Raw genomic sequence first — 18651 nt, 5'->3', positions numbered from 1 at the left:
GTGTTTTCCTTGTATGTTACAATAAAAGTCGGAATTGGCGTGAAGGGAGCCGAGAGAGTGTGATCATCGGAGCAACTACCGTCGTTCGCTCTCAGAGATCCCCTCCCGCCGATCTTGAAGACAATTTTCCTGTGTGCCGAGTCATTTCTTTAACTTTGTCCGAGAAAATCTCTGACAGGTTGACACGCTTGGAACAGTCATCTTCAATGAAATGTGTTTCGGTATTCATGATTGATAGCGCACGATTATTAACCGATAATGGAATATGCTATGGGCAGCATTCAAGTGGTTAGTAGATTTGCATCACAGTTCTGTGGTTCTTGGTTAATATCAGCCCAGTGGGCACACGACATCTCTAATGTCCTCCCACTTTTGCCAAAACATACTTGCAAGGTTCATTAGAGTCAGTAAACTGTCCATTGACGTGAATTGGAGTTTGCCCTGCAATTCTCTCGCCCAGGGTCAGTTGAGATGGGCACCAGCACACCCGCCACCCTAACGAGGACAGCAGGTGCTTATCGATAATGGATGGATGGATGTTTGAGGATGGGGCCTTTACGTGAGCGACTCACGGGGTCCATCAGGCAGCTGTCGGCCGCTAATTACTGCGGCTGACGTGACTTGGGGATGTCAGACGGGCAGCTGTGGGTGGCCGATGGACTTCCCGAGGGCCGAGCAGATGGCAGCGGTGATGTGTTGGCTGACGCTCGGGTGATGATATCATCACACGGCAGAGTTTTGTATGTTAAAAAGGTCAAAAGCACACGATGGCATATTCATGGTGGTTTTATCATGGATTTAAGCAATGCTATTATGACCATTATCCTTACATAAACCCAGAGAAAGCTGCCTCTTTGGGCAATAGTTTTGGGTTTGTTTTCTTTGGGGTACCTAACGGACAGAGCTCGATGCACTGCATTTTCACACACTATACTGTGTGTAAGGCTGCATATGGACAAATTTTCAAACACAAATAGTCCCCACCATCAACAGGCCAACAGCTTCAACAAGCAATCGTGTATTTCCTGATTATCAGAAGTGAATGCTAATTTGTTTATCCAAGAAAGCTCAGTGCAGCTCTGCTTACCTTTTGGCTTTGGCATGATAGCAGAAATTTTGCAGACGTGGTTGATAGTGGTTCAGACAGGGTAGTCACTTGAAAGTGGCTGTGGATCTTCACCGAGCTAATTATTTCATAGGTGGTGAGACTGAAAGTCAGTGCAGTTAATATGTAAATTATCGCAGCTTGCTTATAGACATTTTTTTTTTTTTTAAAACAGATAAAAAATTTACTTGCTCATTTGAGTTCACACCTGATGGGTGTGTCGGCATTCCAAGGATCCAACTATTTGTGTACCGATAGAAGAAATTAAAACGTCAATTTTCCATAGTGTGTCTCCTCCACCGTGAAAGCTGAACTGCACAGCTTGGCCTGAAGGGTGATTGAAAATGTCCTCCATAGTCGGGTCTGTGCAGAAGCTGTCCTCCGCACTGCAGAAGAGGTCGTGATGGAGGAGCTAGTAAGCCAAGTAGGATGGATGAGTCCTGCTCCTATTAGCCGCACTCAATAATAATAATAATGGCATTCTTCACCGCCGGCCCGAGGCAGCAGGACGTGCGCAGCCTGCGTAACTGAGGCTCAGATTAAATGCACCACACCGGTTGGTGAATTAGTTTAAGACGCTGTACAATCCCGTGAATCATTTAAGGCTGCCTGTGAACTAAATGTGAGACTTGTGGAGGAAACTCAACATATCGTTGTTGTTGTTGTAAACTAGAAGCTTGTTGAGGTAATTGATACGCTGTATTAATGAAGTCTGTGAATTCTTTCCATTGTCTGAACTTCCCGGATAATTTTGGTGATGTCATGTTTCATTTATTAAATGTCAGGCTTTCATTCCATCGACCTTATTTGTGACTCGCAGTGATATAAAAGTGCTGTATTATGGATTTCTATGTCCAGATGGCTGGAACTTGCAGACAGGCCAGTTTAGGGGGTGTAGTGTATCTGTATTAGCGATTGACTTGTTAGATGTACAGTGTGCATGCAGCATTCCCTTTAAAGAGGACAATGTGCCATTTTTAAATGTCTTGTATTCAAATAGTTGGGTCTCTGAAGTGCCTACCCACCCATCAAGTGTGAAATGAGGCCCGTCACAAACCGAGCAAGGCGACAGAATGCAAACAAATTACCGTCAGCGACTCACAGTCTGACGATTGACATTCACACACAGCTGCAACAGAAAAGCTGAGATTCTTGGTGTTCTTATTGGGAAACAACATTTTGAGGACCCACACATACTCTTATTATTTTTTCTTGAACTACAAACAACATGGTACAGTTGTCAAGGAACAAGCGTACTGCCACTGTGGCTATTGTAATAATACAAAGAGAGGAAACATCCAAGAAGAAAGGAGAGATGGTGGATATTTGACAGGCTACTGGCTATGATCTCCTCATTTATTGACGGCACTAGTGCATTTCGGCGACAGCGTCTCCCAAATATTTACTTTTTAGCTTCAGGTGAATATTAAATTCTAAATATAGTTAAGTATTATTGTAAAACAAAGTATCCATACAGAAAAATTTTCCCAACCTTTTTCACGCCAGGATCCGTTTTCACATCAAGACATATTGAGATGGACAGGCATCGAAACCAATAAAAATAAAGAACAAATCGGAATTACACTGAATGTAGTTGTAATATGTGGGAGCCCTTTGCATATTTTTCTTTGAGTCTTTTTCATCTTGTATGACAAAGACATACACTTTTGTTGATCATGTGTGCATGGCCTGGTTCCAATCGATTCTCCAGCCCTAGTTATGATGTGAATTAAGGTCTCAGTATCTCACAGTTGTTGCCCGTGCTTTATTATGTAATATTTTGGTGACAGAAATGAAGCTTAACATGCCGCCCTGTCCTCGTCTGAATCTTTTAAGATTAACGGCGATCAGAAAAGTTGAAGCAAGTGAGGCGAACTGCTATTCTCATCGAGTAATCGATTGTAATTCTCATCTAGATTGATGCATTTACGAAAAAAAATGTTTCCAGGGTTAAATGTTGAGCTGCAGACATAATAATTAAAATAATAATAATGTAAGTCAAGCGGCCCGGCGGTCCAGTGGTTAGCGCGTCGACCTGACAGTGAAGAGGTACTGGGTCAAGCTGCAGTGACATCATTGCATATCATCAAGTGAGTTTTAAAGAATGGCATCTATGGCATGGTTCTTACACGACCAATGGAAGGTCTCTGGAGGGACATCAGATGTACATTGCATTGAGCCAAAGCACTGCAGGTGCCCTGATTCTATTTTATTTTGTTTACCCTCTGCTTTATGTGTTGTGTAAAACATTTTTGAATGGCTTGCCTCACACACAGCAGAGCAAGTTTGCCAGTTAATGGGAAACCGTGAAATGAGTCGAGGTCCACAAAGCAAGGTGTAGATGGTACCCAAGGGCCACGTTGCATCCTCCATCGGTCTCCTTGTTGCTCAGGTAACCACCGTGGTCACTTAGTGTCTGTGTGTGCGCTATGCTATTGTTCTTATGGCTTGATTGTCATCGTGATTCTCTTCCTGGGGGAAGATATGCACCCGAGTGGAGCAGCAAGCCAGCCATCTAACCACATGCAATCTACTTCACGGGAATTACCATAACAACGCGAGGCCTGCGTGCGAATCAAAGCAGACTTGAGGCCCAATCAACTCGTCATAACACACCAGAGAATAGCTATTAAAACCTTTCACTCCAAAACACACAAAGACTGACATGGAGAGGGTCCTCCAAAGCCCCCCTTTTGTCTGCACAATCGCTTATAAACACCTGCCTTTACCCATCTCTACCACATTGTAATGAGATGTTCATCAAAAGGAGGGAGAAAAAAAAAACTATTATCTCCACCGTAGCTTCTTCCTGCTGCTTGGACTTGCATCTTTTGTGTTGCCCACGTGAACATTTTCAAAATAAAGTGTACCTTCAATCTGCATCTGCTTAAAAGATGATTGGAAAGTCTTGGACTGGAGGCTGGAATGCTAATGATTGATCTGTCAATCATCGATACGTGTGTTGCTGTGACCTTTTTCCGTGAAGACTATCAGAAACACCCGTTAGGGAGGTTGGGCTGCTGCTAACATCTGAATTTCTACTGGTTCCAGAGCCCTCAATTGGATTTTAGTCCAAAAAAGCGTCACACAGGTGAAGGACACTCGCCCTTCCTCCTGTGGCAATCTAATTGTTGGCCCCGCCCTGATTGTTTCCATCTGAATGCCCTTATGTTGTGTTTGAATAGTCCTTGTCTCCATTTGTCCGGTGCCTTTCGTCCTTGTGCGTGCACTCCAGCCTCTCACCGCAGGCCTGACCACCCTTTGCCATGTTTCTGTCGTAGCTGACACTGAAGTAAATCTCCCCTTTGCTCTGAACCCTGCAACTGTGTCCTCTGTCCAAGCATGGTACTTACAAAAAGGCCCCCCCCCCCCCGCCCCTTCAGTGAATTAATGTAGAGGAGGGCGGCCAGGTGGTTGAGTGGTTAGCACATCGACCTCACAGTGCAGAGGTCGTGGGTTTGATCCCGGCTCCAGCCTTCCTGTGTGGAGTTTGCATGTTCCCCCCGTGCTTGCGTGGGTTTTCTCCGGGTGGCTGTTCGTCTCGCCCTGCGATTGGCTGGCAATCGGTTCAGGGTGGGATAGGCTCCAGCATGCCTCGCGACCCTTGTGAGGATAAACAGGATCAGAAAATGGATGGATGCATGGATGGATAGAGTAGAGGATCTGTGCATGTGGTGCATGCAGTGGACTCATGGACAGACACAGATGCGTTGTGAAATCTCATCAATCCATTTTCTAAAGCACTTGTCATCATCAGGGTCGTGAGTGAACAGGAACCTATCCCAGCTGACTTTGGGCAAGGGAAGCAGGGTACACCCCGGACCGGTCAAGTCGCTAGTCACAAGGCACAAACAACCATTCACACTCACATTCACACCTTTGGACAAGATAGGGTCTTCACCGATCCTAACATGCATGTTTTGGGAGTGTGGAAGGAAACTGCAGTACCCGGGAAAAAAAGAACACCACCACCATTACAGAAAGAACATGCAAAATCCACTCAGGAGGGCGTGATCTGATATTTGAACCCCAAACCTCTCACCTGTGAAGCAAACATGCTGACAGCTAACTGTGTCCCTGACATCGTAATTTGGCAAAATTTGCAACAGCTCACTCAAAGACACACTTTCAGAAATTGCACTGACTTGAGTTTTTCCCATCTTTCCATTTTCTATCTTGTCTTCACAATAGCTAAGCTGCAGCCTATCACTGCTGACATTGGGCAAGAGCCGACATCCTGGACTGGTTGTCAGCCAATCACAGCATTTGGCAGCTCCTTGCTGTATTTGTAACAAGTGGTTACTTTTGCTTAATATATCTTTTTTTGCATAGATATATGCAGGAAAGGAATTGAAATGAAAGGTTTTACATGTGAGCCACAACAATTACTATCACATCAAGAAGCAATTTAAAAGTCAATTTTCCTTTTAAAGTCATGCGGGAATGCACTACAAGCCACGGCTTATTCTCACCCTTTTTTACCGAAGCTCCTGAATATGTTTGACCTTCTTTTCTTGTGCTTATTTGCATTTGGCTTATTGGATGAAAGAAATTTTGCACGCCCTGTGCAAATTGGCATTTTCTTGTCAGAGGAAGAAAGTGTGCATGTGTGAATATTCAGCAGCAAAGGACAAAAAATAAACTTGACTGGGGCTGCAAATGAATGCAGCGGGCACTGGAATTGGGTCCTGGATAGTACAACATAGCCGGGTAAGCAAGTGTGTGTGTGTGTGTGTGTGTGTTCTTGAGAGTTCTGAGGATCTGGGTTTGAGTCTGGGGCCTGTCTGTATGCTATATGAATGTTCTCTATATTTGTGGTAAAGTAGCAAATGAAAGACAAAGTGTAGCGGACAAGAAGCACAATTAGCAAATATTGAACTTTAATTTGCAGTTAGGCGCCAAAAACCACGTGTGGTAAATTAGTTTTGCGAAAATGGCTTTTGATGACGAGCTAACCATGGCTCGCGACAATTCTCGCCACTGATTAAATCTCGGCAGGGTGCCTCTCGCTGGCAGCTTCATCATCGCATTGTCCTGCAACTGACACATGAGAGTTGTGCGGCACAAATAGCAGGGAAGCCCGGCCGTGAACGTGCTTCGGCATCAATCTTTGGTCTTTGAGGGGATTTAAGAAGCTGTGTGAGTGCCGGCATCAATTAATGAAATACAGATTTGAAGTATCTTTTTCAGGGCCAAGTGCCTAATTTTGATTTTAATACCTTCAATAACACCTCACAGTTACACACTTTACGCAATTTTTCTATATATATATATATATATATATATATATATATATATATATATATGTCTTATTTTGGGTTGAATTGCATTCGGCGGCGTATTTTAAGGCTTTACCCAGGCATGTCCGATCCTCAACTTGGGGGGCCATTTGCAACCCCCCGCCCCGTGACGTAGTTGTGTGTCCCAGGGCTCTGTCCAAGGACCCATTCTTCTTCATCACATCGCATCCTTCGGCAATATCTTCCATAACACCTACATGACAGCAACATACGTGTTGGTCATCTTTCGTGTTTCCCAACCCTTATTTATCCAAGGCACATATTCTACATCAGAAAAATCTCATGGAACATGACCAAACAAAATTGTCATCAGAAGATACTGATGTACCAGAGGGCTCGTCTCAATTTACTTACACTCCATTAATTAAGTATGAAATCTGGGCCTCTTGAGTTGAACATTCCATTTTATGAATGTCAACAGGTGGATACACAGGTTAATTGTTCTAAATGCCACTTAGTGGAGAAGCATTTGGTTGTTCATTGTGCCACTGACAAAGATAGATGAACAAAGATCAATTACGTAAGTAAAATGGAGTAATTTCCTCTTGCATGTTACAGCAGTTGGCAATCACGTCTGGTGCTTAACAAGCTGAAGTCTTATCCGATTGTTGGAACTTTTCAGACAGATTTTTTTTCCTGAACATTGCTGGTCCAAATGCAAAATATTTGAGTTTGAAGATTATGCACACATGGATTTTCCGATGTGTTTATTGACTTCCAAACGTATTGTGCGGAGGTGCTTTAATAGTTCAGATCCCTCGCGATAGCAATCATGCAAAGCAATCACATTCAGCACCATGGACAGCAGCGCTGAGTTTTGCAATCTGAAAACACAGGGCCGAATCCACAAAGAATGAACTGCAGTCTCTTATGGCCTTTTGGGAATTTCTCCATTGTGAGACAAATCAAGGTTTTCTTATCTTATCTTGATTTTAATTGCATTTAATTTACACCCGCAAACGTCCTATTCACAAAAGAAATTGCGCTAATGATATACCGGCGCAAACACGCCCACAGTTTGACAGCTGCATGCAGTTTGCACCTGTTTTCCCCCCGACTGCCACTCATGGCAAAGAACACATGCCGTCTTTGTGCCAAGAACACCATGGCAGAACAATGACAGTTAGAAAGGGACAGATGAAATTTTCTGAATACGAGCTTGGGGTCCTATCCGAGGAGGTGCAAACAGGAAAACTGTTATCAATCATTGTGAAAATTCAGATGGACATCTTTACCAATGCCCACATAAATCTCAGGAAATATCACAACAATCGGCTTAATATTTTGCACCTAAACATATTACACACTAAGCTACATTAACCCTTTCAGGGACAGCGGTTACTACAGTGGACAGCTGATCATGTTATCAGGTTACAGGTTATCATTATTGGTGCATCAAAGGGTTATGGGGCTATGTTGAGATATGTACGTCAATTTTCAAAACGACCGACCGTAGGTTTCGGACATTAAACGGCGTTGCGCTTTTTCACAGTAAGCTTTTTGGACTGTCCCAGTGCAAACCCATTTCTCAGAACTCCAATTATCCAAAAACATTTTTGCTCACGAGCACGACTGGTGTCACATTTTTTGACAAAATTGTGGCCCCACTCAATGTTCATCTCAGACTAACAGCCATATTTCTTTCTTGAGTAGGATTAATGGCAGTCTTTCATGACCCAAAATTAATTTGTCAGGGGGTGGTGATACGTAATTTAGGACGACGTGTCTTGTACATGTCAGATGTTGGTCAGATGTTGTAGGTCGAAATGTGTCTCCCTTCGTGATGACTGCCAACTGTCATGTCTGTCTGTGTTTATTGATGAATGGCGTTTCCCTCAAGCCGGTGCACCTGTTCCCTATCATCATGACGCCTTGCATTTAAGGACTCCGACTGCTGTTACACTATGTCGGATTATTGACCTTGCTTGCTGTTGATGCTCAAGTATTGTTTTCTCGAGCTTGATAATTTTTTGATCCTACTCTTCATCATTTTGATCTCGCTCTTGTTTTTCATTTGAATTGGACAATTGAAATTTTGTTCCGAAATCTCGATGTTACGATTACTTTACCTTTTGCAAGTGCCTTTTTGTTGATGCCTTGTTTGTCCTTGGATCTTTGTGACCAGTGTTTTCTGTTTGGACTTTGTCGGTTTTGCGTTTTTGACAGTAAACATTTTTGTCTTCGCATTTTGGCGGTGTCTGCACTTTTGGGATGCGAAACATTCTTCGGTTCATTCCCGAACCTTTCACCAACTTTTTACCAGCAGCTTTTTTCTATCGATGTTTATTGTTTCACTCAAACTGTGCGTGGCTATTAACTCTAGAATTTAGTGAATTAGATGTTCTTTATCAATAAGGTTCATTTGGATATATATGGTCAGTTTCTTCACCAGATGCATATTACCTCCTTTAAATACAGGTATGCCCAAATACCACTGGCGCACCGAGACACATTCTGCTTGGCCTATCAGTTATTGACACATTTCACCTTCTGTGTTCGTTTTATTCAATTTTTTTTTTCTTGGTTAGCGCCACACAAAAGCCAGGCAATCCTTTGAATTTGGCCCTGAGTTTCAAAAGCAAGCTCCAGAAGTTGTGATGAGTAACAGTCAGTCTGCCTAAATAAGAAGCATACACCTGACACCACATGCGTGTTTTCCTCATGCCTGGGGAAATAATTATTTTCGACACCAGCCCCACCATCACCCCATGCCCCGTTTGTGTCACGGTGACCCGGCTGCTGCCACCAGTACAGCCTGATGTATCAAACACCTGATGAGCGGGTCAGCGGGGATTCGGGTTTGACCAAATAATCGTTTCCGTCTCAGGAAACATTCAATGAGTCGGGAGTGTACAAAGCTTGCGTTCAAAGGCAAAGTAGGGATTTGCCTCTGGGGATGGATGCACTTGCTTCCAAATTCCGTTTCAACATAAATGTCAAGGTTGCTTCTGCTGTCTTTTCCTTTATTGATCCTCCATGTTGGTTCATTTATTGTATTTATTCACAGTACTTCCCTCTTTCCCAGTATCCTTAGTGGCACTCGAGCTGATCTGTTGGAGTGAATGGACAATACTGTACACTACAAAAAATAGTCAAATGGATTTGAATATGGGCGGCACGGTGGTCCAGTGGTTAGCACGTCGACCTCACAGTGCAGAGGTACCGGGTTCAATTCCAGCTCCGACCCCCCTGTGTGGAGTTTGCATGTTCTCTCCGGGCCTGTGTGGGTTTTCTCCGGGTACTCCGGTTTCCTCCCATATTCCAAAAACATGCATGGCAGGCTGATTGGATACTTTAAATTGTCCCAAGGTGTGAGTGTGAGCGCAGATCATTGTTTGTCTGTGTGCCCTGCGATTGGCTGGCAACTGGTTCAGGGTGTCCCCTGCCTACTGCCCGAAGACAGCTGAGATCGCTCCAGCAGCCCCTGCGACCCTTGTGAGGATAAAGCGGAACAGAAAATGGATGGATGGATTTGAATATATCCTAAGTTAGCTACATTTGTTGTTAATTTGAACAGATTGTTAGCTAACAGTGTTGGCTACTGAACATTGGAGCATACTTGATTGGTGAGGGAAGTTGGCAGTTTATTTGTCTTTGGTGATGTGTCCCTGTGCCACATGCACGTAGCGTTGTGCTACCTCCCTAAGTGAAAATGCTTTCATTGTGTTGTTGGAGGCTCGCACTCTGGGCTCGAACCACTTGCTTGTCATTTCAGTCCCCTATATCTCCACCTCGGTCGCATTGGTAAGGATATCCACCTCCAGTACTCATTTGTCCATCAGTGTATGGAGAGGGGGTGTTCAGTCACTTAGACAAACAGTCTAATTTCAGGAAGAGGAGAAATAGGTTGGGTAGGCATGTTATTTGGACACCTGGAACCTGTTTTAAATGCAATATGTCTCCTTTAAAAAAGCATGATGGGGAACCAGGGTAAAAACACTGGCTCAGTGAAATGTGACCTTAGGCGGAACGATGTGTAATTTTCTATTATCTTTTCATCACCGAGGACAGCCAGCAGGTGAATTATTAGAGGTGTTAACGTTACAACAGCAAAGTGACTTGGCATACTGTAAATTGTTGTGTCAGCGTCAGGGAAGCCTGAATACGTTGCGCCATCGACGTACGCTGATTCCTGACTGATGGGAATTGAATTAAGATTCCAATGAGGTGGTCGTGCTTCAGTGCGGATGCAGGTTGGAGTGTTTATGACGCAGGATGATACATTATGGCAGCATTAGGATTGCTTGTGAGTTTTAGCATGTCAACACATGCCCGCGGGGTTCTTTATGGAGCTGCGTTTCATTTTGAAGACACCCCTTGATGAAACTGATGTGATGGGTAATGGAAGGTGAATATTCAGCAGTTGAGTCTTTGATGCACTCGTGTAGGTCATCTGTGATTAGTCCGATTGGAGGGGGGAATGAAACATTAAAAAAAAAAGCATAAGCATAAAACTTAAACTTGAAAATTAAAAATGGGTGGGGTGTTGTAGGTGGATGCAGTCATCAACAATTGGAGAATGCCAGTTGCAAAACAATGTGGTCCTTCACAATAATGTATGTTTTGTTTGTTTCAATGATTTTCCTTCATGCATCTCTTGGATTGGATCTGGTATCTGCTAGGTATGCCTAATGTTGTAGCCAGTGAGTGAACTTCATCATAAAAATAAAAGGTGCCAATATAAAGTACAGTAAATGCATGGAAAGAAGACAGAAGCTGTTTCACATCCTGCTTCCACTACATCTGACCTATGTTGTCAATGTCGGACATCATAACTCTCCACTCCCCCTCTGAAACCTCCATGCTGCGGCAATAACACGCCCAGAGGGGATGAGGCGGGAAGAAGAAAGGAAGCAATGACCTTTGCAAACCCCCTGTGTGATAAATGTCAAAGGTTTCCACTTTTTAATTTGTCAGAATTTCCCAGAGATGCCTGACCTACTGTGAGCCATCTTCCAACCACACGGTTCCCATCACGATGGTGGCTGACACCATTACTCCGCACCCCTCAGCTGCTGTCAACGCCACAAATTAGCCCGTTTGCCGAGACTTGGCAATGCAGTGTAACAAAAGGAAGCGTGGTTTCCTGGAGAGTGTCCTGGCACATGCTTTGTGACGCGTTGAAGGTCTCCGGACAACATATGCTGACATTGGCCAGGTTTCACTTTGCCGCTGCTCTGTGATCTGTTTGGCTCCCTTGTCACATTCTGACTGGTTCTCGTGAACACACACACACGTTGTTCAAGTCTTCCTGCAATGTTTCATCTGTGGGAATTCACTCCCTAGTCACACAAGTAATTGAAAAACAGATCTGGATTGATGTCAAACTACCGCTAAATGTTTTGCATCCAATCCCTCAGTTTAGGAACCTAACCGATTTTTAACATCTTATCTGATTTGTTAAATGTGAGAGAACCCGTACAAGATGCGGGGGGGAAAACATCGCCAAATGTGTTCTTACAACTTTTCCAAATGACTAAAACACAGCACAGCGCATATGATATGATTTGGGCTCGACCAATTAATTGGCCGATATTAGGCCTTTTCCAAAATAAAAATAATTGGCTCATATTTTAACTATTAAACTAAATGCTGTTCAGTAGGTTTGGGCAGGAAGTAAAGGACATACATGGCTGACAGACCGCTCTTCTGTGTGAATTATATCTTGCTCCTGACACGAGGCTGCAAAAAGAGAAGCAGCAGAAAATGGCAGTCCTAAAATAGTGCTGATGACTGTAATTTAGTGATGACGGAGGCATGTTTAAATTAACTTGGACAGAGTGACGGACTGACGACGATAAATTTGGTCGGCTTGTAATCATGACGAACTGACAATGATGGCCCAGCTGCTGGCAATTCACGAGTAAAGAACCGGCAAAATTTTGTGACCCATTGACCTCTGATTATTGGTTTTCTGTTTAGTTTGTCAGTAAGCCTCAATTTGGAGGGGCAGTTTGACAGCTTGAAGCCCATTTTTGGAATAATTGTTCACTATTTGCCAAAATGCTCCTTGTGTGATTTAATTGCCTTCATGCAGCGTTGTATATAGAAGTCAACAATCCGCAATAATGGCATATTTACAGTCAATATCAGTCTAAAAAATAAAACACATCTCCGCCATAAAGATAAACTGAAGAATCCCTGAACACCGCGGTGTATTTCTGATCTCTGACTACTCACCTATCTGTGCATTATAAAACATAATCTAGATTTAACCTTTGCAGGCCCTTGAACGAAAACCAGACCCTCCCAGATACGTTTCTCCTCTGTCTTCGAGTAGGAACAACCACAGAAAATCCCTGTGGATCTTGAATGATGCACTTCACCCTGTGATGAGGCCGACCTTCAACCTCACCATCCCACAACCTCCCAGGAAACGACCCTCCACAGGCATTTGTAAAGCAGCCAAGGTCAAGTAGATCGCCTCCACTCAACCTTTGGGGTCACGGTGTCCACCGTCCTCTACCTTTATTGAGCATATGTGGATTGGCCGCCATAATTAGCTGCGAGGTGAGAGGGTCTCACCCCCCGATTGGGGCCAGATGTGAGCATTAACGTTGATGGCTGATGAGATGTTGATGATCCAGCGAGACCGAAAATGGATGTTAGAATCCAGCTGCTAGTTTACTGGAAAGCTGCATGGTTGGTCTCAATGTTCCCCATGGGAAATAGAATGAATGCATTCCCCAGTGAACTTTAACTTGAACCTTTTAAAGTAACACCGCTCCTAAAGGAGAGATCTGATGTATTTTAGCACAATTGTTCCAGATGTCTTCATGAGACGTCACTGACATTCTTTGGTCAAACAATTGTTCTAATAGCATAAAGGGACAACAATGCTGTGAAATAGTATTTTCCCCCTTCCTGATTTATGTGCATATTTATCACCAGAGATGGGCATTCCATCCCTTTCTTAACAGGCTAGTTCATCTCAAAAGTATTTTTATAGCAACACTGCCACCTAGTGTACAGTCAGAGAAAATAACAAAGTGCCTAAGGACACCCATTTCGCTCAACGATCAATTCAGCTGGTTAAGAAAGCGGTCTCTCATTACCCACCCACCATGCTGTTGGCAAGGATTCTTCAAAGTAAAGTTTCTATCATTATTATTTTATTTTATCATAGTAACTATTTTTGTGTCATGAAATACTACTGTTAAGTTGCTTATCACTAAGACTTTTAAAATATAAAGAAACAGTGATGTCATTTTTGTTTGATTGATGGCCATTCTTATCTGTGACAGCCGCTCACAGTGTTACTGAAAATAAGGGTCGATAGGCAGGCGTGTACGCGAAGAATACGTCATTGTTTGCATGCAAGAGTCCTGCACGTTTTTTCAAAGTTTGGCATTGTGTAATGTTGCAAGACATCTCATCTGTTTTGGATTTTTGGAACGAAACGTTTCTCTCGTGCAGTGACATGAGCTTTGTAGTGAGCGCCACTATGAGGAGAAAAACACCCTAAAATCCCAAACACTTGGGCGATCATTCTAATATTTTCAAAGGATGATGTGAGCATTCTCCCACGGCGTCATGCACGAACACTTTTTTATTTTCCTGTGGACTGGGACGAAGGACGATTATTATATAAATAAGGGCGGCGAGACGATGACAAAAGGGTACCCGGGTCGCGGACGGAGGACGAACTGGCAAAATAGGGTAAAGTGCCCATCTCTGTTTATCACAAACAAAGAATTCAGTTCATCGAATCAATTTTAATCTCAATATTGGGGTGTGTGCCAAAATTCTCTTTTGTTGTAAAGCTACTCATCGTCAACAGGTGGCAATCTTTCCTTCCTCATGTTTAGGAGGCTGCCTGCAAACTCCCATGATCGCTTTTGTCAGAACAAGAAGCACCATGAGTTGTTTTACTCTGCTTTTCAGGAGTTGTTTCATGTCTTCAGTGTGTGTAAACCGGCGGGGTCCCCCCAAGCTTTTAACTTCTGTGAACTTTTTTTCACACATTGAATGTTCGTAACATTTACAAATTACCAGTCCAAATTTTCAAAGCACGAATGATCACAGTATGCTTGTTTTACCCATTACTCATATTGTACAACTTAAATCCACCAATATACACTCATATGTGCACTTAATACGATCCTTAAAAAAAAATCACTTTAATTGCACTGGTTAACAGCAAATATTAATCAGAGTCGGCTTTATGTGTTCCAAAATGTATTTACTTCTTTTTTAGCACATCCGGTTTCTGAGATATTTTCATTTTTTGTTTTTAAGTTTGACCTTAAATTAAATGGGACAGGAGATTTTACATTACGGTGAATGTGAAGTTACTTGCCAATGGACTAACTAACAGCTGTTAAAAAAACTGTAGTTGTTTGTTTACATTCAAAGTGATGTCATGCACACTGTTGCTCAGAAGACTTTCCCTGTCTTATTGACAAACACCTCCACACATGTAGACTGTGTAACTAATTCGAAAATAATATTTTGTTTATGTATTTTAATGATGGAGATTATTATTACTTGGTGGATTTTGTTTTATGTTTAAGTGCTCTATAAATACAACTTGAAATGAGTTGAGAGCCAGTGAACACCCCAGACTGATCGCTAAAAGGCCCGTAAAGACAAATAAGCATCAAAACTCACATTCAACTCTGGAATATTCAAGACTCTAATGAACCAAACGTCTTTTAGGAATGTGGGACGAAGCCAGAGTGCTCAGATAAATACCAGCAAACACAAGAACAAGAAAGAAAGCCAAGATTCAAACCCTGAAACTCAAAATTGCTAACCTCTCATCCACTGTGCTTTCTTCATGAAAATAAACATTAGATAAACAATCAATAAATCTGAATCGGGCTCTTGGACCTGCAGTGTAAATCCAGCTTTTGAGTCACGGGGCTCCACCCGCAGCAAAAGATGATATGTGTTAGCACATGCCCCACATTGTATCACTTGTACAAGTTGTGTCGCTCTGAGGCAATCTGCAGCCCTTTTAATGGAGAACTCAAAGTTCCCCCAGTAGATATGAATGGAGGTGCTCCTACTTGCTTTCTTGCCTTTTTAAAATTTGTTTATTGATTTTTCACTGGTGAACACTGACTCAAGTGGTGAAATGTGCTGAGTGAAGCAAAGCTCACCTGAAAGTGGTACATACACACAAGCCACCAGGCAACAGAGCGCAATTATTTGCTCTGGAGTTGTGGCCCCCGGCAAGTAATGAAGGGGCCGATCATGATGTGCACTTCAACATATACTCTTCCAGTTTTCCAACCCGCATGCCACTCTTGGACGACTTGCCGCATCTTGTCTGCATTCCACGGCGCGGCTCGGAAAGAAGCGACTTGTGGAAAATTCCACCGTGTTGGTCAAGGTTTCGGAGAACTACAAGACGGGACTGCATGTTGTGTTGCTTTGAAAATAATTTTTCAATATTAAAGTACCTTCGGCTTAGCTTTGTTGCGTTGAAGTGAACGCATCAGAACAGAATGCAAAACCGCAATGAAAAATTAAAACAATCTATCAAAAAGTATGTTCAGATGTGTGAAAGAATAATATTTCTTGTAAATCGTCTATTACATGTATTTGCTGTGTTGTAGACAGAAATTAAGATTTGGTGACTCGTGCACATCACTTTGGACAGTGACCTGAGAACTTCCATCCATCCAGCCATTGTCTAATCTGCTTCTCCTCACAAGAGTCGTGGGCGTGCTGGAGCCTATACCAACTGTCTTCGGGCAGTAGGCGGGGGACACCCTAAACCGGTTGCCAGCCAATCGCAGGGCACATTTAGACAAACAACCATTCACATTCATGCGCACACCTCGGGACTATTTGGAGTGTTCCATTAACCTGCCATGCAAGATTTTGGAATACGGGAGAAAACCGGAGTACCCGGAGAAAACCCACGTGGGCACAATGTAAAAAGTGATAATAGTAAATAGTATAGGTATTGGTCACTGTCCAATGAAGACCATGTACGTCATGTATGAATGTGTGTGTGGGTATGTGGGTGTGGGTGTATCGGGGGGCATTAATCAATAATCAAAACACCCCCCGTGTTTTGATTATTGATTAATGCCATTTCAATTCATTTGAGTGGAAAAAGAAGATTTGCGGTACAAGTGTTTTGAGTGTGGTCACGGATGAAATTAGAGTTGACTGTGCTCGAAATGTCGGTATCTGTACTCGAAATGTCGGTATCTTACTGTTGTTTGTAGATTGTGGTGAGTGCTGGGTAATATTCCCACTAAGCTGTACGTGTGTACAATTGAGCACTGCTTCTCAGCACATAATAAATAGATGCACTTCATTAAAAAAAATAAAACCTGAGCTTCAATGGCATCTTCATAGTTGCTGCTTTTTAAATCTGTTACAATGATCATAAGTTAGCTTCCTAATATTTACCACCAAAGACTTTGAATATTGATGTTTAGATTAATCTCAACACTGTGATTTGAGAGAATTCTCATATTTACTGGGCTTGGTAAAGTCCTTAAAATCCTTCTTGAAGTTTGTTGCCTAAGAAGTGAAGCATCGCAGCACTTTTTTACAGTAATTAGTACTGTAATAACATTATGCAACATTTAATATTGTTTACCTTTACAACCATTTATATACTCACATATTATTTATGCAAAGCATCACTTGTGTCACTCTCCACTTCATGTATTTTTTATCATAGAATAGAATATTGAAGCCTTAATTTATGAACAATTACAATCATTTAAAATTGACCATTTGCTAAACAGTGATTTCTGTACAAGTCGATTGGACCAATTTCCGACAGAAAAAGTGGCATCAAATCCTTAATTTTTAACATACCTGCATCATGTAACTTGTTCTAATCTCAGATTTTGGACAGCTGTGATACTGGTTTGGCCACAGTGTGCATGTCTGAGGTTGCTCGGCGTGGTCCAAGGAATGCTCAAGGAGTAAGGTGGAACGTTAGGGGGAACTTTGGTGCTGAGTGTAAAGGTGCTATCCAGTGAAAAGCAAGTATCTCCAAGCATTGACAGTAATGAACCCCTTTCTTTTTGTTTTTCATTTGCCAATAGAATCTGGAAACAACAAACAGTAGTCTTATTCTTCGCGTACCAACTCGGTGTTCACTGCACACAGTTGTGATCATAGCTATTAAACAGGTTTAAAATTCACAATTATTGACAGTGACCATTTTTTGAGCAGATCTGTGAGGAAAAAAACACCACAGGATAATCTTTTAGAGTGGGGGTCACCAACGTGGTGCCCGCGGGCACCAAGCAGCCCACAAGGACTACATGAGAAGCTCGCGGGTCTCTTTCAAAAGTAGCTCAGCAGTGATGAGACCCTGTGACTCTTCGGGAATATGGTAGAAGCCATCATTTCAAAATGTGAACGCTGGCAGATATTTAAAGTGTGACCAATTGATATTTACCTGTTTCATAATTATTGTGAGAAATCGCTAATGTGATCAGTGTCTTCTCAGAAATGAATATCAGTAATCATTAATGATAACATATGAAGGTAGTTGGAGCAAATTTATTTCAAAAGTGCATACTATCAAACTGGTAGCCCTCCACATTAATGAGTAGCCAAAAAGTAGGTTTTAGAGACATTTGTCAATCGGGCCTTTTCTGCCTTTGATCAGAAGAGTCCCTTTATCGTTATGTGTGCACCCTGCTTAAGTTGCCTTTTATCACAAACACTGGATGAGCTGAAAACCCAAGCAGCAAGTTTTTTTGATGCATTTAATCACAAATCGGGCAGGAAATCTGGCTAAGGCTATCTGGGGAGCAATTTTGGATTGAATGCAAACACGGTAGCCTGTCAGTGGAAGCCTTCCCTCAATGTACCAGTTCTCTCTCCATTTCTCTTGAACTACTCAACTTGACGACCTGAGTGCAACCGTGACAGGGATTTTAAATTTGGCTCACAATGCTCCCATTTCAGTCCAAATCGCTCGTTGGACAAGATTCTCATGCCCGTTCATGCAGTTTGCAACCCGAATTTGCCCTCCCCAACCCTCACTCCTGTGAGCCAGCTGAGGCCGCGGGGCCTGAGCAAGGCCGGCCCCTCCCAGCCCTTTGGTCTCTGCCAGTACATGATACATTCTGTTAGATCACGCAAATAGTACATGTTTGCGCTTTCATAGCTTGCTTGCTGTTAAATAGTCGTAATTTCATGTGAGAAATTTGTCATGATTTTGTGCGCGTGCGTGTGCGTGTGTGTGTGTGTGTGTGTGTGTGTGTGTGTGTGTGTGTGTGTGTGTGTGTGTGTGTGTGTGTGTGTGAGAGATTGTTA

This window comes from Hippocampus comes, unplaced genomic scaffold (genome assembly GCF_001891065.2).
Source record: "Hippocampus comes isolate QL1 unplaced genomic scaffold, H_comes_QL1_v1.1 scaffold17, whole genome shotgun sequence".
Classification (NCBI taxonomy): Eukaryota; Metazoa; Chordata; class Actinopteri; order Syngnathiformes; family Syngnathidae; genus Hippocampus; species Hippocampus comes.
The sequence above is the reverse complement of the archived record's forward strand: the minus strand, read 5'-3'. Positions refer to the sequence as shown.